Here is a 25,323-nt window from a genome sequence, read left to right as displayed (position 1 = left end):
TCAAATTTGACTTATACCAAAAAATTCCTTGAAATGCAATAAATTAAAAACGGATCCAAAAATATATCAAATCTTAACATGGAGTACCACATGTTGTATGTAGAGAGTAGAAACAGTTTTGAGGGCAGAAGAGGGAAAAAAGTTTAGACTTTGCCGAGAGCCAATAAAAAACACTTGGCAAAATGATTACTTTGCAGAGTACCATAACGAAACACTCAGAAAATAATGTCTTTGTCGATTGTTACTAACAGGCACTCGGCAAGGTCCTAACGGCAGGGCGCTCCAGCTGGCGGCCGTTGTACGGCCGGCGCACGTGCTGGTATTTTGCCGAGTGTTTCATTATTATTTACCGAGTGTTTATTTTAAGGCACTCGGCAAAGAGGCTTTTTGCTGAGTGCAATATGTTTGCCGAATGTTTCCACGGCGGCACTCAGCACACTGCAGGTTTGGCGAGTGCCTGATGGGATGAACTCGACAAACCCTCATGCACTCGGCATACCTACTGTTTCCGGTAGTGTACCAAGTGAGCTCATGCAAAAGTGCTTCAGAGGCGTGCAGATTAGAGATGTGCGTATGCTAAGCATGTCTTTGATTAGTTGTCACCTATCGCCAATGGTCCAAACTTACCACAGAGACATGTCAATGAGGTGCAACTCTGATGATAAGGGATCTTACTAGAGATATCTTTCAACAAAATATAATTGTGACATAAGAAACTCGGACTAAAAAAAATGAAATCATCAACCTAATAAATGAATTCACTAGTGAAGTTCGAACTCCTCCCATCCCCACGTACGGGGTCTTGCTACGGTACTCTCTTATTACTTTGTAGGAACTAATAGCTCAAACAAATCACAACCGTTGATTTTTAATATTTATAAAACAATTAAATAATTAAGAACCCAGAAAAATAAAAAAGAATCTTGGAAAAAATCTCTGAAATTACGGCATTGACGCCAAACATCATTTAGCCTCCAGTAATCTCGTGCATGATGGCAGCAACACTTCCCCCACACTTGACATGCAGGTTACATTGTTGGGGGAGCCAATATTTATATGGGCCAACTCCCCCTAGAAGAGGCCCAATAGGGGTTAGTGTAGTGGCACGTCAATTTCACCCCAACCGAGGGGTCAAATGTAAATCGCCGTTGCCAATATATAATGCCAAGAGTATGAGGGCAGGGAGGCTCTCCCTTCTGACACTTGTTGATAAACCCCAGCCACCTCTCTCTTCTCTCCTGTCCTAAACCTGTTCGGGAACCGTTTTCACAACATTGGCACCCACCGTGCTCGGCACACGAAACTTTTCAGAGAGCTGGAAGTTGGTACCTTTGTCAACAGACCTTCTCCGTCTGGGCCTTCATCAATAGACCTTCTCCGACCAGCCCTTCGTCAATGGACCTTCTCCGGTCAGCCTTCGTCAACAGACCTTCTCCGGCTGGGCCTTCGTCGGGAGACCTTCTCCGGCTGGGCCTTCGTCAACAGACCTTCTCCAGCTGGGCCTTCATCAACGGACCTTCTCCGGCCAACCTTCGTCAACGGACCTTCTTCGGCCAGCCTTCATCAACAGACCTTCTCCGGCCAGGCCTTCGTCGGCAAACCTTCTCCGGCCGGGCCTTCATCGAGACCTTCTCCGGCCAGGCCTTCGTTGGGAGACCTTCTCCAGCCGGGCCTTCATCAACAGACCTTCTCTGGTCAGGCCTTCATCAACAGACCTTCTTCGGCCAACCTTCATCAATAGACCTTCTTCGGCCAGACCTTCATTGACAGACCATCTCCAGCCAAGCCTTCGTCAATAGACCTTCTCTGGCCGGGCCTTCGTCGGGAGACCTTCTCCGGTCGGGCCTTCGTCGGTGGACCTTCTCCGACCAACCTTCATCGGGAGACCTTGTCCGGATGGGCCTTCATCAACAGAACTTATCCGGCCTGGCCTTCGTCAATAGACCTTCTCTGAACAGCCTTCGTCAACAAACCTTCTCTGGTCAGGCCTTCATCAGCTAACCTTCTCTAGCCAGCCTTCATCAGGAGACCTTCTCCAGCCGGGCCCTGAGACCTTCTCCGGCTGGGCCTTCATCGGTAGACTTTCTCCGGCTAGGCGTTCGTCGGCGGACCTTCTCCCACCGGCCTTCTTCGGAAGGCCTTCTCGTCTCTCCGGACTTCACCGGGGTGCCTTCTCCGGGAGACCTTCTTCCGTCGGCCTTCTCCGGATGATCTTCTCCTGTAGGCCTTCTCCGGGAGACCTTCTCCTGCCTGCATTCACCGGGGCGCCTTCTCCCGCTGGAAAGTCTTCTCTTGCAGGAACACGTCACCTGACTAAGTATACTCGTGCAGGAACCAAACTAGAACAAGTGAGTATTTCTCATCGGTCTATAAATTCTCAATAACTTATTGTGCCAAATGATTTTTTGCTCTTATGATTTACTTCATCATAATTTCGATCTAAACTTCGTCTCTCAAAACAAATTTCTAAAATTAACCTTCACATACAACATGTCACCATTGTGACCAAGCAAGTTGTTGTGGCCTTCACCACATCAAAAGCATGGCCTGAATGGCTATACATGCTTGGCCCTAACTGGCTAACTTAAAACGCCTTTATTATTATTATTATTATTATTATTATTATTATTATTATTATTATTATTATTATTATTATTATTATTATTATTATTATTATTATTTATTTTCTACATCTCTACTCCGTTACTAACATGCAGATCACTATCACTGTAAGTATCTCTTATCTTCCCAAGCTAAACCCCTATAGAGTATATTTTCTTCGTTATATGCATGTTTTCATCTTCTCAAGCCAAATCAGTCAGTACTCTCCATCAACCAGTGGTTCTCATTTAGTGTTTAGCCTTCGTCACAAATCTATCCAATGGCTCTTAAGTTCGCATCAGTTAGTCAGTGGCTTTCATGAAATACTCAACCTTCGTCAGATACTTTAGTGATCCTCTATTAGTCAGTGGTTTCCATCAGCTAGCGGCTTTTGTTATTCAGCATCATTCGTCAGTTATTGGCTTTCAACAGTCAGCGGTCTTCGATAGTCAACAGCCTTCATCAGTCATTACCATTAGTCAGTTATTGGCTTTTGTCAGCCAGTTGACTTAGTCAGTTATTGATCTTCAAATAGTCAGTGGCCTTCATCGTTAGCAAGCTTCATCTATAATTGATTATCAACACTCATCAGCCTTCATTAGTGGCGTTCATCAGTCATCGGCCTTCGTCTATCACTAGTTATCATAAGCCAACAGTCTCTGTCACTCAGTGGCCTTCATCAATTAATCAATGATCATCAAACAACAACCTTCGTCAGTTATTGGCCTTCATCATCTGTCAGTGGACTTCATCTATCATTGGTTCTCAGTAGCCTTCATCACTTATTAGCCTTCGCTAGTGAACAGCCTTCGTTAGTCATTGGCATTCGTTAGTCAACAACCTTCGTCAGACAGTTGCCTACATCAGTCACTGGCCTTCATTTATAATTGGCTATCATCAGTCAACATCCTTCGTTAGGCAGTGGCCTTCGATAGTAAGAGGCCTTCATCAGTCAGTAGACTTGATCTATAATTGGCCATCAACAGTGAGCAGCCTTTGCCAGTTACTGGCCAGTGGCCTTCATCAGTCGGTGGCCTTTGTCAGTCAGTTGGTTTTCATCGGTCAACAGCCTTCGTCAGTCAGCGACCTTCATCAATGATCGACCTTCGGCAGCAACCAAACCTTTGAACTGTTTAACGCTAACACTTTTTCTTTTTTTTTTGCAGGTTGTATTGTTCAATCTTTCTTTTTTTATGTTTTTATAATATGAATCAACCCAATGTTATTTGAGGTAACCTTCGCAGGGAACTAATCCTTTTTACATTCAATACTACAAGTCATATCCATTCATGTGCAGGTTCTTAAATGACAGCCTTCGCTAGCCATCCGTAATTATGTCCCTCATTCAAGGGCATCATTCTTGGTGTACAGAGCATAGCGTTTGCTCATGCTCGACCATCATTTTTGCAGGGCGCATGATATGTTTACCCCTTCCAATATTTTCATGCAAATACATTTATTCTACCATCACGTATATACATACATTACATAAATGCATTGCATTGCATGGCCCGGGTCACCTGGAAGAAGTCCCAAAAATATACGGGCACTAGGACTCTATGCATCAAAATCCTGAACCTACATGAGCACCAGGTCACGAAACTGAGGCTTTCGTGCTACCCCCACATATCAAATAATTGACTAACCATCTTTTGCAACAAGTAGAAAAGCTAGTGTCATTCTGAGTGTCGAAAGACTTGCAAGCAAGTCGATATTCGATGAAGCTATAACGCCCAACCTAAGTCCTGAAAAAATGAAGGAGATCAACTCAGGTGCATTTTCAGGCGACTTCTCTGGCCTTCGGCACACGGTGTTGGCGTCTACATCGGCATTGCCTTCTTCAACACCTTCGCACAAGGGGCTTCGCCACCATCTTCGGTGACTTCACAAACATCGCCTCCGCCAAAACAACTTTTTCAGGAGGGCTTTCGTTAAACAACTTTGCAGGAGGGTCTCTGGCAAAACCATGATGACTCACCTCCGCCAACATGTCGGCACGAGGTGGCTTCGCTGACACCTTCGGTGTCTACACCAGCATTGCCTCCGCCAAACACCTTTTACAGGAGGGCCTTCGCAAACATCTTTGGCGAACCACAATGACATGCCTCCACCAACTCTTCGGTAGGTAGGGCTTCGCCAACAACTTCAACAAACTTCGATGACACACCTTCATCAACCACTTCGGTAAGAGGGGCTTTGCCACCATCTTCACCCACTACAACAACTCGAGAGCCTTCGTCGACACCTTTGACATCAACACAACAATGACTTGCCTACATCGCCAAGTTCAAAGGGCCACATCAACTCCTACGACACCAAGTTCTACCACACCTTTTTTCAGTGTCTACATCGACCACTTAGGTCTGAACATCTACTTCGACAAGTTCGACTACGACGACCACACCAAGCACGGTGGAGGATTTAGTCACGATCACTGACGAAGAGGGGCTAGGGGATCACACCAGAAGGGCCAGCCACTTTGGGGCATAAAGTCTTTTTTTTGCCCGGCGCATGTGAGCGAAGATTGGAGGCCTCATAGCAACCTTCGACCACAACTACTTCAACTACATCGACTACTCCAACCATGACAGCTACATCCATTTTCGAAGAGAAGACACATCATCAAGTGAAGCATATCACGCGATTATCCGCTTGGCCGGAATATTATATTCTTTCCATATAATATAATAGTTTGTATAGTTTAGCACGTTTAGGTGCGCACATGTTTTAGTCACGTTTAGCATGGTCTTGGTCGACTTCGACATGTGTCAAGGTGTCCTACGCCTGCGTGCGTATAAAGTGCTGCTAGTCAGCCATGTATCAGTCAGATTGGATTTTTATAGTGGAGTTATTCCTCATCGAGCCGCCACTCGAGAAAACCTAACACTACACCACAACACCGCTTCACCGTCAGACATCTGACGCTAAAAATTATATTTGGCGATGGATGATCTGACGCTAAAGATAACTCAGAGATCATCTGACGCAAAATCCTCATTTAGCGATTTAGTGTCTGTCACTATAGGTATTCATATTTAGCGTTGAACCGTCTGTCGCTAAAGCCAAGTGTACCGTCAATCTGTCTATCCCTAAAGAAAATGGGCCCCACCCACTATGACAAACCCTAGGTCCTTTCCCAAATCCTAAACGTAGCCACCGCCTCCTCTTCTTTCGTCTCCCGCAAGCCGCCTCTAGCTTTTTCCTCTTTCGTTGCACTCCACTCTCTCTCCGGTCTCTCCCTCCTGATTCCAATCCACCCCATCCCACCCCATGCGACTATGGTGGAGCTCTGTTCTTCCTAGGGCTCGGCGAATCTAGTCCTCAGAGCAGCGGATCCGGCTGGCGAGCGTCCCTAAGGCGATAGCTCCTTCGTTGTTGATTCAGAGATGGCGAAGAAGGCGCCGGAGTGGTGGAGTCATGGAGAGCACCTAGCCCCGGCCTCGATCCACCTAGATACAGCCAAGGGCGCTCGACGGCGGCACTCCAATCCAAGGCGGTGCCGGTCGGTGCGGTGCCGCGATGGCTCCCTCTTTCGATCCCGCACGCTCCCAGCTCCCCCTCCTGGTCCCGCGTGCTCCCTACTCTCGGCAGACAGCAGCAAGCTAGCAGTAGGCATGGCTGCGCCCAGTGTCCAGCACGCGGTGCCGCATTGTGCCTGGAGACTGGGGGCTATGGCCTGCCCCTGGCGCTAGCTTGGGCGCTAAGCTCGTCCCTCGATCTTCAAGGTACTCACACATACTTACATTGGGCTTGCTTGTCACAGTTTTGCCACGAGTTCATCTGCGGCTGTAAGCCTGTAATGTGATAATAATGTAGATTTGCGTCAATGTAATCTTCCTGGCCTACGCTGCTACCTGCAGGATCGCACAATGCACGATACACAGATAGTATTAGAGTGTGGAACTTTGTTTGATATTTTGTGGTAAAAAAGAAGAGAAGAAACTTTGATTATATTTTAATTTTATAACCGCAGTAGGTGTAGCTCACTAGAATTGATATACATACATGATTAGACCAGTTAAGTTTGGTATTTGTATGTAGCAACCTGCCCTAGCTGAACTTTTCAGCTGCGTCCGCCAATGTCTATACTGCTCTCTGAATTTCTCGTACCACCTAAACTAAAGCCTTGTTTAGATTGCAAATTTTTGCAATCTGGACACTGTAGCACGTTTCGTTTGTATTTGACAAACTTTGTCTGATCATAGACTAACTAGGCTCAAACGATTCGTCTCGTGATTTACAACCAAACTGTGCAATTAGTTATTTTTTTTACCTACATTTAATGCTCCATGCATGCTTTTAAAAATTGATATGATGGAGAGAGAGTGAAAAAACTTAGAATTTTGAGGCAATCTAAACAAGGCCTAAGGATGCCATGGTTTTAGATGGTTAGAAGCCCCCAAAAAACTGAATTAACAGTATACTAGTGAATCAGTTCTAGCTAGCTTGTGTCTCAGCATTTTGATTCTCACAAGAATCTGATGAACACTGCACCAAACAGTGAGATGCTTTTGAGATACTCGTAGCCACGTCTTTTGAGCTTCACGTTGGTGTTTCTTCATTTTACTGATTCTTTGATTTTTTTATAGTATCTGTGTGTGGTCCAGACTGAAGAACAAAGCCATTTTTTACATATTCTTTCAATGGCTATTTGCATTTGTAAAAGCATTTTGTGCTAGTTATGTTATCTTGTCTGGCTCCATTTGTTTTGACAGAAAATATTCTGGCCAATGTACCTTGCATGATTGTAAAAGCATTTTGTCCTAGCTATGTTATCTTGTCTGGCTCAGTTTTAGGTAAAGGCACAATGCATTTACAGTGCTAATGCTAGACATCTATTGGTTGATTTAAGTTGCCTGTTAATGGAAATTAGTAAAATTATTTGAGAAAAAAATAGAAGATTATGTGAGCATAGGTATGTAGCTTGTTTTTGAATAATATATCATTTTTAGTTCCCTTTTACAATATTAGACCTACTGTGACTGCAGTTTCATAACATGTTGTTTGATGTGTGTAGGACTGCAGGTAGCAGCTGTCTACTAGCTGCTAATATAACACCTTCAATGTACATAAAGGTAAATAGTACAAACCTATGGCTATTTATCTTGCTCCATTTCATTAGTATAGACCTATAGCTAGCATCTGGCATTCATGTGGACACTAAAGCTAGCAGTTTTCATTTTTGTTCAGACTTAAAAATGTTTGATTGTGGTAAATGAAGGCAGCCAAATTAAAAACAAATAAAAATATATTTATGATGTTACGCCTCAGGATTAATTAATTAATTAATTATATTGAAGTTGGAGATATGGCATGACATGATCTTGCTTTTTTGGCTGAAGTAGAAATTTCAACAGTTTCCTTTTGACTTTATCTGCACTTGACTTTATTTGAGAATCTATGTTGTTCAGACTAGTAGTGAAGAACTGAAAGTTCTGTGAGTCTGCACTTCCACAGAAACAAAGTGATATCTGCTTAGTCATTTGCACCCTTTGATCTGATTACTTTTTTGGGACCTGATCTCATCCTTGAAAGATGATGCTTTTGCTACATACATGGTTCACTCAAGTACACAGGAAGCCGATGTAACTTTGTTGATTCCTAACAGTGGGGTAGCAGACTTCAAGTGGTGATGGGTTGAGTGGGGAAAAAGGTTCGTGATTGTACTAGCTTCCCTTCTACTGGCCTCAAATCCTAGGCAAGTAGTTGGTTAGTCCTCAATCTGATTTTTTTTCTTCTGCATGGCCATTGCATCTGGTTCAGGCTGCAGACTGCATGCAACATGGTAGTATTAATCTGACTATCTGAAGCAAATTTTGGTACTTGTACAGATGGTGGGACAGGGGAAGTGTTATCTTCACTTATATTTTCTTGAGCTACAATCGTTGACCTCAGATTTGTCCAGGTGCTGCAGCCATCTCCTGCCTGCCCTCACTTAAATGATAGGCATTTTGAATAGCTGATAATTTTTCATCTGTGATATCTTGCCTTATATGACTTATAACTGATGACTTTATTCTCATGAAAACATTGAGACTTCAGCTGTTGCAAAATTAGTTGCATAATGTTACCCAATTGGGATTGGAGAAAACATCCTGTGGACTACTTGTGTGTGATAAACTGCTTGTCACTACTAGCTGTTTAATTGGTCTATAGAAAATTTGTTACTGCTAATATCAAGTTAGTTTCGTACTGCAGTGCTCCTTTCATAACAGTGTGGCGTGTACTGAACAAAAGGATGGAGTTGTCATGATTATCACCATATTTTTTCTCTTCTTATGAATTGATAGTTTTTGCTATATAGAGTAGTGGATGGCTGAATTATTCATGTCATGTGTCATGTTTGTCGTTAGGCAAATTCAGACCTAGCCAATGGATAAATAATTTAGCAATTTCAGAATTATGGATGTTTAGCTGAGTTAAAGCAATATCTAGTGATCATCATATTAAGTAGAGTACTATCTGCAGTGCTCCTTGCATTCAGAGGTTAAGGATGACGGAATAAAAATGGTCTTGCCTTGATTCTGTGACAGTGTCCTTTTTCATCAGATTCTTGTTGCCCTTTTTCCTCACCTTACAACAACCTGTTGATGCTAGCTTCCTTTTTGTATTATTATTAGGTTCATGTTTCACAAGTCAGAGAAGACAGTGTTAGTCCAATTGAACAGGTAAGTTACTGAATAATGTTCAATGATATTTATACATGAGAAAATAATTCTTGAGAATCCAGTTACTATTTCCTTTTGAAATTAACATGCATCAGTCGATGTTACATCACATGATCACTGTTGGTCTTATGGTGTAAGACTAGTGCTGTTCCATCACAAGCGCCTCCACAAATGCTCCCATCTACACAACTAACAGGTACCATATCCTTCTCTGTGTACCACAGGCTCTGCTTTCAATTTTACACAGATTTGGAACTAACTGCAATCTATATTCTTAGTCTGTACCACATGACTTGCTTGTTTTTGCTTTTGTCAATTTTTCTTCCATGTATTGTGGTCTCAGAATTTTTTGTTTTGTCAATATATGATCTATAAAATATGTTTGATACCAGCTTGTGTCTACGAATTCAGTACCTAGCAGATTCGAGTACTGAACATAGCTAGTCTCATTGTTCCTTCAGTGATTTAAGTAGTGCACTAGCGTTTTCTGCTCATTTGGAATTGAGTAACACATAGTATTGAAGTAGCAGTAACTTGCTCGAGAAATATTATTGTAGAAAAATAAGACTTAGGGTAAGTACTTGGTACGCTGTTTGCTATTTGACCAACAGCTCATTTTTTCACATTGATTCTATACTGTACATTTTCTTCAAAAAAATGTTGGCTTTCTGCAGATCTGTTTACATTATATTTATTCATCTATGCAATACTTGGTTTTTACAAGCAAACCAGATTTTAAAATTGTTGCCAGGTTAATCCTTTGAATGTTACTAATTAATTGAGCAAATTATGAATTGTACCTATACATTTTCATCTGCATAAACAGACCTAGTATAAATCGATAAGTAGCAAATAGTAAGGTTTGAAAGTTTTAGTGTTCGAGCAAATTGAATATGTGAATTATATTTGTGAAACTATGTCATCTCATTCTCTCATTGTAAGTTGAAAGTTGCAATTTGTAACCGAGTTATATTTATCATTCTGTTATTGCACTGCAGTAAATCAATTGAAATAGCAGCAGCTCATCTCGCTTTGTTTGGCAACTTGGTCTTGGCTTGTTTCAGTTCAGCAACAGCTCAACCATGTGTTTCAGGTTCTGAATTTTTGAGTAGCAGGAGAAATGACAAGCCATCCTTGCTTTTCATCTCATCAACTACTTAGACGAAATCAATAATATTTATATCCTGTAGTGAAAGAGTATAGACTTGTTGATTGTGCAGGTTTACAATTTTTACAGGCATGTAACTTTGCTTCTTTTGAAAGCAGTGTTTATATGCATCTAAAATGGAGTGATTCATACTTTTGTAATAATACATCATACTGAAGCATAGTAACTTTATCTGATCATGGATCTATGTTAGCATGTTGCTGATTGCATGTTAGTTTTGGTTTTAGGGGCTGCTAGGGTGCTAGGTAGCAAGTTTGTGGATGACTTGCCACTCAAAGCTGATTTAGGTGCTAGTCGATCTCATTTGGATACAGGCAGCTGATACTGTAGACTTATCATTGATGAATCATTGATTCATGTTTGTAATGGATGACCATATATATATGTCTTAGTGAGTGTTTGGACTTGGTCATGAATGAATCTATTTGTATGAGAAACGTGCACAATGATGTTACTTTTGTATTAATTTGCAACCAAATGGCCTTTTATTTTTTTAAATGCATTTAAATGATCTTGTCAAACCATCGGTCGCTAAAAACATTTGTAACTTTAAATTGTCTGTCGCTATAGAGTACTGGCAGGCTATTTGTCGCTAAAGAGTAGCAGCAGACTATCTGTCGCTAAAAAATTCAAGGCAATGGGCTATCTGTCGCTAAAAGTACTATCTGTCGCTAAAGATTTTTAGCGACAGCACTTACACCGTCTATATAAGTCTGTCGCTGTAACTTTTTAGCGTCATATTATCTGTCACTGTAGCCGCTTTTAGCGTCAAACCGTCCATCGCTAATCTTGGTGTTGTGGTGTAGTGTAAGGGTTTATTGTTCTGGATCCCTGCGTGGATTTGTGTTGATACGTGATCAGGGAATTGATTTCTCTTGAGTTGGTTCCCAACGGAATCCCCTCTCTGGATGGTGTCCTATTTGGTGCACGGGTTGGAGAACATTGCTGCTGTTCGGATTGCATCTACTCCAAGTATTGTAAGAGCCCAACCTTTTATTATCTATCTAGTATCGCTGCTGCTTGTGTTGGATCAATTCAGATTGATCAAACAAATTATTTCGGATTATTCTGCTATTCTGTTGCTTCTGCTACACTGTGTGGCCGATTCCTCATTGGTCAATTCATAAGCTCGTACTGCTGCTTTGCTGGTCTATCCTGCCGTGGTCCACAATTATTATTCGGCCGATTGAATCGCTGCTCGTGTTGGTCGAGATTATTGTTCAGCTCGCCCCAATATTGAACCGAGAGGATTATTTCAGATATTATTTGTGCTCACTATCGCACCGTGAAGATTGGGCTTATTCTTGGACATCGTAGGCGAGTCCTCATCAGGGAGCTAATATTCATATGGGCCAACTCCCCCTAGAAGAGGCCTAATAGGGGCCAGTGTAGTGGCTTGTCAGTTTTACCCCGACCGAGGGGTCGCTTGTAAATCGCCGTTGCCAATATATAATGCCAAGAGCACGATGACAGGGGGCTCTCCCTTCCGACACTTGTTAACCAACCCTAGCCGCCTCTCTCTTCTCTCCTCTCCTAAACCTGTTCGGGAACTATTTTCCTAACAACGTAGGCCGTGGCCACGCCTGTTCACATTTGGCACCGTCACGCATGATGTCGGGTGTGCTACTAGCACCATAACATGTTAGGCTAACCGTTATTATTTTTTGCCTTTAATTAATATAATTGTTGTATCCCAACAAAAATTCAAGGGAATAGATTATTTGGCCTCTTATTTTCATGTCTCAACTAACACACATGTTCTAGTCTTCTAGGCGTAAAAAAGGCTAACATGTGTGCTCCAATCAAATTCCTTCACGTTCCAGGCATAAAAAAGCTAAAACACTCTCCAACTAATCACAACCAGTAACGTTTCAAACTTAAAAAAAAAGCAATTGTCACATCCAAGAAATCACGCATGCATGCAACAATGAGATCTAAAAGAAAATTTTTCTTACATATAAACAAAGATTTTCTCATGTTTATCCTATTTTATAAATATTTTTCCGTTTTATCCTATTATCTTCTAGGAGTTAATTTGTTATAATAACTATCTAAATCTAATTAAATGGATGGCTCATAGTTGTTTGAGAGTGCCACAGTAAAACCCGTACGGCTGTACCACAGTGGTAGTACATCTATGAGAGCGCAAGCAGTGGGGATGCAGTATTCGAAGCCAAAACGATAGCAGAAGACTAGTGCATGTCCCCTTAGCATACACGCAGGCGGCGATCAGGTGACATCTATAATTTCGGACCGGTTGCCGAGAGGAAAATCTGCGGACCAGCAAATGGTCAAGTAGTGCAAGCCAGGAGAACATCTTCAGCTTTCGGGGAAGAGGCCTTCCACTGTTCTTTTGGTGCTTCCATTTAGATGAAGGCAAAGAGAACAATTACGTGTAGAGTACATACTACATCGATTGGGTGTCATATATATTGAAGATTATCATGTGATAGCAACAACATGATATTTATAGAGTACTTGTTGACGTCGGAAGTGATCCGAATCACACACCAGCAGGGCATTGGACGCCCGGGCCGCTACGGACCGAAGAACGCAGCGAGGATGTCACTCTTTCGTGGTGAAGAACGGAGAGGTTTACAAGCAAACCACCAAAGGATAACCAACGTGCTTACGTGATGAAGAACCGACTAGTTTTCAGACAAACTAGCAAAGAAACCGTCGAAGCTCTCGCCCGGGAGGGACCCCGTCAAGGCAAGGACGTCGTCGGGTTGCCCTAGGTCGGCCGGCAAGCCTAGGGCGCCATCCTTGGTCGTCGGATCAAGGGATGAACAGCATGGGGGTTGGAGAAGAGGGCAAAAGGGTTGGAGTAGAGGTAGTAGATTGATTTGTTTGACGATTGGATAGATGGTTACTCAATCGGCCATGATCCTCTCATATATATAGAGGGAGTGGTCTTATCCTAGTAGGAAACCTCTCCAAGCCTTATTTTTCAAGTTTCCCATGAGTTTGGAATAGTTCGGATCGGAATCCAAAAGGCTAGATCCGAACAGGATTTTCTGTCAGGTATGTCGGAAGTCCAGTCGGAAGTCCCGACTTGGGTCGAAAGTCCCGACTTGAGTCGGAACTCCTGATAGTCAGAACTTCCGACTTTTGTCGGAACTCCCGACGTAGGGATAACCCCAGACACCTAAGCAGATTTCTTCAGGCTTTCCGGAAGTCTCGACACACGTCGGAAGTCCCGACTTGGGTCGGAACTCCCGACAACGAGGCATCTTTCCGAGGGCATAACTTTTTCATACGGACTCCGAATTAGACATTCCATACATGTTTCTTGACCGTCTCGACGAGAGGAATGCAATGGTGAAGTCCATTTCATATTTTGACAACTTTACAAAATGAACATTTTTGGTTGTCAACATATGCCCCCCCTGTTTTCAGGTGAATGATGCATAAACCTGAAAACACTTAATCAAATAAATTAAAACCAAACAGCGACGATTCCCATCTCATCGGCTGCTCAGCGGCTAAGGGCGATGTATACATCGGCCATTTTTTCTAAGGGCGATACATGTATCGGCCATTGTTTGGTGACCACTTAGGCTTCTTGCCAAACACTTGGAAAGTACCTTTTCAAGTACCTCCCGTTGATTGCTCTCGTGAGACATTCACCTTGCAATGTCTCTAACACATGAATTTCCGAATATAACTTTGACCACTTTGTAAGGACCTTCTCAATTCGGTGACCACTTGCCAAACTGATTGCTCTTCGATCCAATTGGTAGTATGGTTTTCCACACCAATTCTCCCACTTGGAAGGATTTGCTCCTGACTTTCTTGTTGTATGCTTTGGCAACTCGAGCTTTATCTTTCTATATTTCCTTGAGAGCTTGTGTCTCACATCAGTCACCTCATCGATATTATCCATCATCAAATCATGATACACAACAGCTGATAAATCATTTTGTTTAGCAAGCCTGTATGCATCCAAATTCACTTCGATAGGCAACACGGCCTCTTGGCCATATACTAACTCAAAAGGAGTAACCTTTGTAGCACCATGCCTTGAAATGCGTTGTGCCCATAGAGCCTCAGACAAAACTTCATGCCATCTCCTTGGATTCTCCTCAATTTTCTTTTTGATGAGCTTGATCAAAGTCTTATTACTAGACTCAGCTTGGCCATTGGCTTGAGCATAGTATGGAGATGAATTGAGTAACTTGATCTTATATAATTCGGCAAATTCCCTCACCTCTTTAGACACAAACGATGTCCCTTGATCTGTAGTTAATGTTTGAGGGATGCCGAATCTATGAATAATATGCTCAGTAATTAACTTAATTACTTTCTTGTGTGTTATATTCTTCAAAGGAACTCCCTCGACCCACTTAGTAAAGTAATCTGTAGCAACTAACACAAATCGGTGTCCCTTCGAAGATGAGGGATATATTTGGCCAATGAAGTCTAACCCCCAACCACAAAAAGGCCATGGTTTGATGATAAGATGAAGCATAGCAGCAGGCACAAACTGCATATTTCCAAACTTCTGGCACTCTGCAACCTTTATAGTAGCGAAAACAATCAGCCCTCATAGTAGGCCAATAGAAACCGGCTCTACGCAATAACCACTTCATCTTCGGGGCCGATTGATGCATACCACAGATGCCTTCATGGACTTCTCCCATAGCCACTCTTGCCTGATCTGATCCCAAGCACTTAAGCATCAAATCTTCGGCGGTTCTTCGATAGATCTCATCATTATGCAATACATATTTGAAAGCACTCCGCCGAACACTTTTATCAATTTTGGCACTTGGATCACGTAGATGTCTCAACAAGGGAGTCCTCCAATCTTCTAAATCGGCCCCAACATCACTGGAAGTTATATCGGACCGATTTGATAGCTTCTCAGGCGAATTCACCGGGCTGGTCATAGGAGAGTCGATTGAACCAACTGGGCCGGTAGGCTTAGTCAATTTAGAGGTGTCGGCTTGGCCAACTAGGGCAGTCGGCTTAGCCGACTTGGCCACAGCAGGAGAGTAGTCGGCTGAGCCAAGTTGGTTAGTCAGCTTAGCCGACTGGTCTGTACCTACATAGGAAAAATTGAAATCTTCATGCATCGGCTGTTCTTGAATATGAAAATTATGTCCGCTGACATCATAGCCAGATCCTTGCTGAGCTAACATGTTGGCCTTTTGATTTTCATGCCTCGGAATATGCTGAATTTGAAATTCGGCAAAATAACTAATAACATCAAGGCAAGCATCAAAACAAGCTCTTAGCGATCCTTCTAAATATTGAAATTCATTAGCAACTTGTTGTACCACCAGCAAGGAATCACCATAGGCTTCAACATGTTATACCTCATGGATTGCAATATAGCCAAGCCAAATAAGAAAACTTCACATTCGGCTCAAATGTTGGTGTAGATATAATTTTAATCGGCTTGATGTCTCCAATAGCACTATTGTGAGAAATAATGATTATGCCAACACCTTGGCCTTATTTGCAAGCCAACTAACCATATTGTCACATCCATGAAGTAAATCAAAATGCATATATCATGCCCCCCGGGCCTTAAGGCCACCAAAGTAAATTCCATGGGGGGCTTTGTAATAGCATGATGGTTGCAAGCATTCATCGACTATATTTTACACTAAGGGCGATATCAAAATATCGGCCATATGAATTCATCCACATAAATATGCATAGCTGAAACAAAATATTTTGGCTCTCGATCATTGGTAAGTAAAATAATTTGGCAACCCTCCATAACATAAAGATCCACACCAAGGATCAAAATAAGGAACTGAAGGATAACCATGCATACCAGGGGATGAATTCCACATAGGCATAGGCAGAGAGTATGGATGGTGCCATGACCAATGATTTTGATGATTTGGTGCAAACCTCCAACTTGGCAATTGTTTCTTGAATCTCTTTCTCTCCTTTGCTTTTGTTGCACCACTTGCTTGAACATCATCCTTCCGAGCTTGAATACTTCCCTTAGGAACCCATGCCAAGACTTTTCCTTTCTGCTTCTCTGCACTAAGCTTCTGTAACTTCTTCTCTTGCCACTTTGGGAAACCGATTGAGCATATCGGTTTTATTTCTGTTTTGGACAACGGCAAATCTTTTTTGATTTTGGGCACTCCCACCTTCTTTTGTTCAGATTTGGCACCTACAATATCAATAGATGATTTCCCCACTTCTTTGCCATCAATAGCCGAATTTTTCAGCAATGTAATCGGCTTTTCAATAGTTGAATTCAGATCTGAACTCTTCTTTTTTCGGCCATCATACTTCACGCGGTAAACTTGCTTTACCGCTTTCTTCTTTGGTTGAGCTCCAGACCAATTTTTGATCAAAACGGTCTTTACAAGATGATAGTCTCTCTGAATGTCTAGGAGATGCATACTCTACATATTCTGGCCTCAAATATGGTGGAACATATGCCTCTTGATCAAACTAGCCCCAAGATGAATAAGGATGAAAATATACGGGCTGTGGTCCATATGACATGGTAATTGGCTGCTCAAAAAGAGAATATGTTGCTGTTGTGTGAGATATGTCTCCTTGCCAATTTCACTCTTGAGGCTTGTGCTTTGGAGGTAATTTTGATAATTGGATTTTCTTTGGCCAATTGGTGACATTTGTTTTTGCTATCTTCTCAAATTTAGCTAGAAGTTCCTTGAAGCTAAGCTTCGGCCTTCTACTTCTTTGTTTGTCACAGTCTTTACCTCCATTAGCTTTACGAGCATCCTCCTTCTCCCCATCTTGACAGACATGCTCCAAAGAAGGATCCTTAGTCGATTCCCCTTGCTCAACGAGATCAATCGGCTTTTGCTTTGGTTGGAGAGATTTCCACTGCCCCCCAGTGTCTTCTGGAACTATGATAACTTTGTTGTCCTCTAGAATATCTTCTATTTGCAATTCATCAACAACAACCTTTCCTTCACTTGAGGGCTCCACATCTCTCTCTTGGGCGTTCAAGCTTTGAGCTTTGAGTGAATCGGCTAATACAAGCCGATTCGAAACCTGTTTGCCATCAAGACCAATTGAATCCAATTGGTCTATGTGTTGAGCTTCAGAAAATCTCAATCGTCCTTTATGAATAGCCAATTGGATGACTCGACGAAACACATTGCAATCAGAGGTATTATGATCAGATGAATTATGCCATTTGCAATATGTAAGCTCTTCTAAGTTTTGAATAGATGGCAAAGCATTGTGATCAATGATTCTAATAAAATTATTTTTAAGTAGGATAACAAAGATATGATCACAAAAAGTAAAGTCAAAGGTGTACTTTGATTTCTTGAGCCAATTCTTTTGTGGAGTTGGCTTTAAAGCTAGGCAAACGAATGGATCGGATTTATTATCAATCCATTCGGCCACACCTTTGCAATTGCTTACAGGAAGCTTTAACTTTGATGAATTACCACTATCGGCCTTGCCATATGGAACAATGTCTTGGCCGATAGAATCTGAATTTATTTTTTTATCAACAAATAAATTGCTATTCTCAATCGGTCTATTATAACAATTAGCAAGGATATCTCTAATAGATGCAGAAATTGAAATAGTATGACCAGATTGAAATTTGAGGAAAATATTTTGTTTTCTACCTTGTTGATCATGTTGGAAAAGTGCACGTCCTAGATTTGCATGATGTTGCTCTTCATATCTAGAGATTGATCAACAATAGGTACCGAATCATCCGAAGATGCATCGACAGCTGCCGAGACCGAGAAAGTCGGCTTAGCCGACTGGAAGCCGGCTAGGCCGACTTGGGCACTAGCAGGGGCAGTCGGCTTGGTCGACTGGGAAGTCGGCCTAGCCGACTCAGGGAAGGCGACAGAGGTAGTCGGCCTAGCTAACTCAGGGCAGGTGGCAATCGGCTCAACTGACTTTGAAGTCGGCTCAGCCGATTCTGAGTAGGTAGGCAGGCCTCCTTTGTTGCTTGTAGGGGCTTGATCCCCATCAATGATGCGGTAATTACTAGATAAGTGTACAACCCCTTTAGCTCCTGAAAAATTAAGTCTAGCTGGTTTCTGGCGTTTTCCATGCTTTTCTATAGCAAGACTTGTTTTTTGAGATGTGATTGATTCGGAAAGGATATTGTATTGTTTGGCTTTTGTAGCCGAACCTTTGCTTACATCCGAATCAATTGTTTCTTTCATGCCCACTAGCAATCCTGTTTTAGCCGATGGCTCAACTGTGATCGGCCTTTTCTCTTTAGTCTTCCCAAAATATTCATAGAATTGCTCCTCTAATTGAGACCATGAACCCACGAAAAAAATAGCGCGCTATTTTGCCGCTATAGCGCGCTAATAGCGTCCCAGATAGCTCGCCGCGACGATATCTTGCATTTTCACGCTATACGCGCTATTGCCGCTATAGCGCCGCTATTGCCGCTATAGCGCCATAGCGCGCTAAATCGCCGCTATTGCTGTTTCATGTGCTGACAAAAAAAAACGAGGCAGAGTCAGATTTAGGCCCATCTTGAGCCCTCTAACCCTAATCCAGAGTACACTCCTTTATTGTTGTTTCATGTTAGCTACTGAATATTTGAACCTTATGGATGTTTAGACTGTATGGAAGTATGAAACTATGAATATGTTGCTTGTTTGGACTGTTTATTATTTTTTTGCCTGGCTGTATATAAATAGCACGCTATAGCGGCGATATAGCGTGAGCAGCTATCTCACGCTGCGGCGCTATAGCGGCGCTATAGCGGCGCTATAGCGGCGCTATAGTGGCGCATAGCTCCCAGGAGTGGCCGCCGCTAAATTATATAGCGCGCGATTTTTTTCATGGCCATGAACCAATAGTACATCGTGACAAAGATGTAAACCATGTAAAGGCAACACCGGTGAGAGATAAAGGAAAATTTCGCACTCTCATATAGTCTTCTTTACCGGCAAAACCCAACTGTGAGAGATATATACTAATATGTTCCATAGTGGTTTTATCATCTTCACCATTAAATTCATAAAAATCAGGTACCCACCAACCATTAGGAGTTTTCAAGTAATCATAGCATAATGGGTACGGTCTATGATAAGTGGGCACCTTCCATTTAGAGGAACCATATGGATTCCTAGCATGGGCTAAATCTTCATCGATTCGGCTTAATTTGAGAGCAACAAATGAAGCCGAATCATGATTGTTTGCAAGTACACACATTGCTAAATTTTCATTGATTCGGCTATAATTATTAGCATTATGTGGAGCCGAATCATAAGTTTTAGCACCGGAATGCCTTGCTAAAATTTCACTAATTCGGCTATGGTCATGAGCGAAATACAAAGCCGAATTGTGAGCATTGATCTTTGCATAAGGTGCTGAATTTTTGTTGATTTGGCTATGGTTACTAGTAACACGTGAAGCCGAATCATAAGTATTAGCACTTAAACACCTTGCTGAATTTTCATTAATTCGGCTCGAGTTGGGAGTAACATATGGAGACGAATTATGAATAGGAGCATTAGCATATGATGCTAAATTTTTTGAGCAATTGGCTAAATAATTAGCATTGTTATAGCCAATTCTCTCATTCATCGGCATGTCTTGTGGTGGAACCACATATTGTGAACTTATAGCCGATGAATAACAATTTACGTGTTGTATGTTGCTAGTAGCATCAAAAGTCGAAGAATTTACAACATGCATCAGCTCTTGACCACAATATTCGTAATTATGATGTGTATGATGAGGAGCATTAACAAAAGTATTAGCCGATGTAACATATCTAGTATCATTACAGCTAGCAACACCAACATGAGAGCTCATAGAACTTGCAAAATAACTATTAGGATCATAAGATGCATTTGCAAGTTGTACCTCAGGGTGATTGTAGTAATATTGTGATGCAATACATTGGTACTTCATGATTTATAACTTGACCGCCTTGCTAAATTTTCCGATAAGTAGCGCAACTTGTTGCAAAATCGCAAACAAGTTCACAAGGGGTCAAAACCAGATGCGATCGGCCTTTTGGGCTAGATGCAAAAAAGTGTGTTGACGTCGGAAGTGATCCGAATCACACACCAACAGGGCATTGGACGCCCGGGCCGATACGGACCGAAGAACGCAGCAAGGATGTCACTCTTTAGTGGTGAAGAACGGAGAGGTTTACAAGCAAACCACCAAAGGATAACCAACGTGCTTACGTGACGAAGAACCGACTAGTTTTCAGGCAAACTAGCAAAGAAACCGTCGAAGCTCTCGCCCGGGAGGGACCCCGTCAGGGCAAGGACGTCGTCGGGTTGCCCTAGGTCGGCCGGCAAGCCTAGGGCGCCATCCTTGGTCGTCGGATCAAGGGATGAACAACATGGGGATTGAAAAAGAGGGCAAAAGGGTTGGAGTAGAGGTAGTAGATTGATTTGTTTGACGATTGGATAGATGGTTACTCAATCGGCTATGATCCTCTCATATATATAGAGGGGGTGGTCTTATCCCAGTAGGAAACCTCTCCAAGCTTTATTTTTCAAGTTTTCCATGAGTTTGGAACAGTTCAGATCGGAATCCAAAAGGCTAGATCCGAACAGGATTTTCTGTCAGGTATGTCGGAAGTCCAGTCGAAAGTCCCGACTTGGGTCGGAAGTCCCGACTTGAGTCGGAACTCCTGATAGTCAGAACTTCCGACTTTTGTCGGAACTCCCGACATAGGGATAACCCCAGACACTTGAGCAGATTTCTTCAGGCTTCCTGGAAGTCCCGACACACGTCGGAACTTCCGACAGTCGGAAGTCCCGACTTGGGTCGGAACTACCGAGAACGAGGCATCTTTCCGAGGGTATAACTTCTTCATCCGGACTCCGAATTAGACATTCCATATATGTTTCTTGACTGTCTCGACGAGAGGAACCCAATGGTGAAGTCCATTTCATATTTTGACAACTTTACAAAATGAACATTTTTGGTTGTCAACAGTACTACACTGAGTACCACTATATATTGCCTATTACTATTCAAAGCAGGGAAATTAATTGTTGTTGTCTGGTGTCTATAGAGCACCCGAATATTGGATTTCAATGCATATGCAAAATCACGTGTGATACGACTTCTCTCTGTCCTATTTAATTCTTTATCATGTCAGAAATAAATCAATTGGGATTCCTAATTAATCCTTACGATACCTTGCAAAGGGAGGAGGCTTATATAAACTTGGTCGACCTTAGTGACTACGACAATTTACTTGTATACATACTATGTGTTTTCAGTGTAGCGCCGGCGGTGGATCTTAGTCCCTAGGCATCAGCAAAAAATTTAGATTCACTTACATATCTCAAAAAAGGATCAGGAGTTTTTGTGCAAGCTTGAATATGGATGCCTGACCGGCCTGAGCATGCAACGTGCTGGAACAGAACTTGAGCTTTGTCATATACAACGGGCCTATTCGAAGCAGACCACTGGAAAGTTAACTAGTGCAGGAAACAATCTCAGGCATCCCAATTTGAGTGCCCATGGACTTGTGTTGTCAGATGTATGTTGTTGCCCAGCCTAGGCAAGCTGGCCGAGGCCAAACATACCTCATGTGGCCTCGTCATCTTTACGAAGCTGTTCATCCTGTTTGAACTTGTCGTGCTTATCACCATATTGCTGAAGCTGGGCTACCTATTTTCTATCGTTTTTAACAGTCCAAAATTAAACATTATATAAGAGCAAATTCATCAATGTCTGAACAAGAGGTTCCTGTCCTTTTATTCATACATAGTGAGCAGTCACAGTGAAGTGGACCTATTTCTGTTAACTGATTCAAAACAATGAGTGCAATAAGGGGGCGTGAATCAGCTATACGGCTGGCCTTCTTTTAAGCGCTGCTGCAGCCACAGTACACAGTGCTACAGTGTTTCATCTCTCTAGGTGCAAACAGACGCAGCTGCAGCGGCTGCCATTCAGTGCAAGCGAACAGGCTAATAGCTTATATATAACTACTAATGGTGCTATAGTCCATTTCAGTGACAGAACTTCGGTATGTTCTTGCTATATCGGACGACACCCACAAAATGTAACTCTATATAGGGTATACGCTCAGGAAGTTTTACCTGAAAAATCACACTTCACCAATTTCCTCACATGATTGAGACAAGTTGTTAACACTAGACTAAAATAGGCAATCAATGCCGGAGCATCAGTGCCGGTTGTGCTAGAGCCGGCAGAGATTACTTGTCACTATCAAGTCGTAAGCATAGGATCAACAAAATTTGGAGGAAGCTATTCACCATGTAGTGAAGGCAGCTATCAATATCGACTCAAACCACCACTCAATAGTGACATATTACTGCCGGATCAAGCCACATCCCAATAGTGATAAGTGTGATACCACTACTGGGTCAAACCACCACCTGTTAGTGATATTTTCATATCACTGCCAGTTTTGTATTGATCTGCCAGCGTTCTCTACCGTTGCATCCACCTAACTATTAATTCATTGATTCTCCACCGTTGATCCCACATACCACCACTGTTTTTCTGGACTCCTCCACCTACCACCGCTGCTTCTGCTTATAAATCCAAAATTTTGATTTCTTCTACTCCCCTCGCGTTCCCTTCGTTGTCACTTGTAGTCTGAAGATGCAGTCTTTGTCAGAAGAACCCTGTTTCTGGGAGAATGCCCTCCATATATACCTTCCATTATTCATAGTGGAGATGGTCCACTAGAGGTAGTAGAAAAAGTTTTGTGTAGATGGGGCAATGCCGGATTCAAGGCACAATTGGCAAAATGCCAACGTGATTTGGTTGTTTGTTGGGCTGCAGGGAGTACTAGACCTCCAGATGGTTAGGTTCTGGAAGAAGTTATTTCGTGAGGTGGTTGTTCGAATGTCATCTTAACAAAACATAGCCCATACTCGTTGTAGGGGTTATCATGTGCTTGTATGCTTCGACGCTAACATTGGCTGGCCAGCCACGCTACAAATTGTTGATTTCTAGAGACGGATGGGTAGGGGCGGCGAGCCTAGCCACCCCTACAAACCATCTAGAGTCGCCCCTACAAACTCTCACTGCCATAGTGATTTGACATGTTCCATTTTCTATAAATTGTAATTATCCTTTAAAATGGGTGGTGGGTACTATAGGTACTTTTGAGTAACTAAGCCTCTAATTTATTCTGACTATCCAATGTGTGTAAAATATTTTCCTAATTAATTTTATTTCCTTAGGGGTCATTTAGTGCTCCCACGCCGACTTCGGGCGTGTCACAGCCTGCGCTTGTCGTCTGCGCATGCTCACCATCGTTGATCGCCCCGCATCGATCTCTTGCACATCGTGTCCCTTCATGTCGCAGCTGGTGCGGCAGCTGGAGCAGTGGTTTGAGCTCATCAGCACCGAGTACGCGTACATGGCCACGGGCCACTGACAGGTCCCATGAGGCAGTACTACATGCGTCTCTTCACCGGCCTCTGCGGCTATACCAAGTTCCAAACGGACGCTGTCTCTGCTGGTGCACCCGGTGCACTCGCAACAGGTCAAGGCGCCGCGTCGCGCTACGGTCATTCGCCTCCTGGTGATGACTACGAATGGTGTGATGTTGACCGCTTCCTGGCATCCCCCCGGTGTCATGGGCTGTTGCAAGTGCGTGGGATATTGCGACGGCATGTTCTGGTTGGATGTGCGCGGCGCGGCGCGCCTGCGCCCTGGCCGCTAGCCGGGTGCTGGACCGTGTGGCCAGGCGGCTGTGTGTGCCATCCGCGTCTGACTTGTTCCGCCCGGCCATTCCCGGGGTGGTTCATGTAAGGCTTCCCAGGGAGCGGCCAGGACGCCGTGCTGGCTGCAGAGGCGGTGTTGGCGTTGATCGTCAACATGGCACACAGCAGGACAGCAGCAGCAACAGAAAATAAGAATTTAATACCTTACGCTCAGTTATATAATAAAAATAATAGAAAATGATAGTACTGGTCCCACTAATTTAGTATGCATTTCGTATACTCTGGTACTTTTCCCCTTGGTACATCTTAGTACCTCTGTTTTCTAGCCACACGATCACTCCTCACCAGCAGTCCTTATTTCTCCAACCATAATATAATTTCTCTTGTAATAAAACTAATCTTTGGACTTCACATGTAGGAATTAGATTTGATTCATCATATTTACAACATCTTTTATTTATAAGAAAATATCGTGATCAAACCAAATAACTCTATTCATTGGCTTGCCAATTTTATCACGAAGAAATCATATCTCCAATGAAGAGACGGTGCAAGAGATTTTGATGGACCCAAAATCAGTATCAAAATTTTGGGACTTGAAACTTAAATTTGTACATGACTCCCGAGTTAATCTCGAGTATAAATCAAACACACATTCCTGCAGTGCGTCTTGCCTTTGCCAGGCTTTAGATAAGGTTTATACAATAAAATATTATATTGTGCAACGACAACTAGATTATGAGAATTGTGAGTCATTAATATAGCTATTGGCCAAGGCCACTACTGACTAGAAAATAGTCACGGTCTAATACTCTTTCCATCTCCATTTATTACTTAATTAATAACATGGCAATGTGTGGTCATCACTGACCATCACCTTCTATTGCAAAATGTGACAGGCCAGTCACTGTTTAGTTGTTCTATGTATAAACCTTCTGTTTATACAGGCAAGACATGTGTGGAAGAAAGCACTTCACAAACACCTTCTGTTTTGTAGTCAAAATGATGCACCAAAGATAATAGAAGAATGTTTGTGAAGATAGAGTGATGCTAAAGCCAGAGCGCTGTGGTAGCAATATAGTGAATATATAACTACTTGGGAGGAGAGAAATTTTTGCTCTTTTGATAGGTATAGATATAGATATACAACACGCTCTCATAATGTAACTACCTGGTGGACGGGTGAATAATCAAAGAGGCCTCTATATATAGCTAGCTGCACACCATATGTATGTGAAAACACACTTGTATACTTCCTGGTTCAACAGAGACA

The 25,323-nt window shown here is 42.6% G+C and overlaps 1 pseudogene; it reads left to right on the top strand.

Moving 5' to 3' along the window:
- Nucleotides 1-23,680: 23,680 nt before the first annotated feature.
- Nucleotides 23,681-24,291, top strand: LOC136543475 (probable N-acetyltransferase HLS1; annotated as a pseudogene).
- The last annotated feature ends 1,032 nt before the right edge of the window (nucleotides 24,292-25,323 follow it).

Source organism: Miscanthus floridulus, chromosome 3 (genome assembly GCF_019320115.1).
Source record: "Miscanthus floridulus cultivar M001 chromosome 3, ASM1932011v1, whole genome shotgun sequence".
Taxonomy (NCBI): Eukaryota; Viridiplantae; Streptophyta; class Magnoliopsida; order Poales; family Poaceae; genus Miscanthus; species Miscanthus floridulus.
The sequence above is the reverse complement of the archived record's forward strand: the minus strand, read 5'-3'. Positions and strand labels throughout refer to the sequence as shown.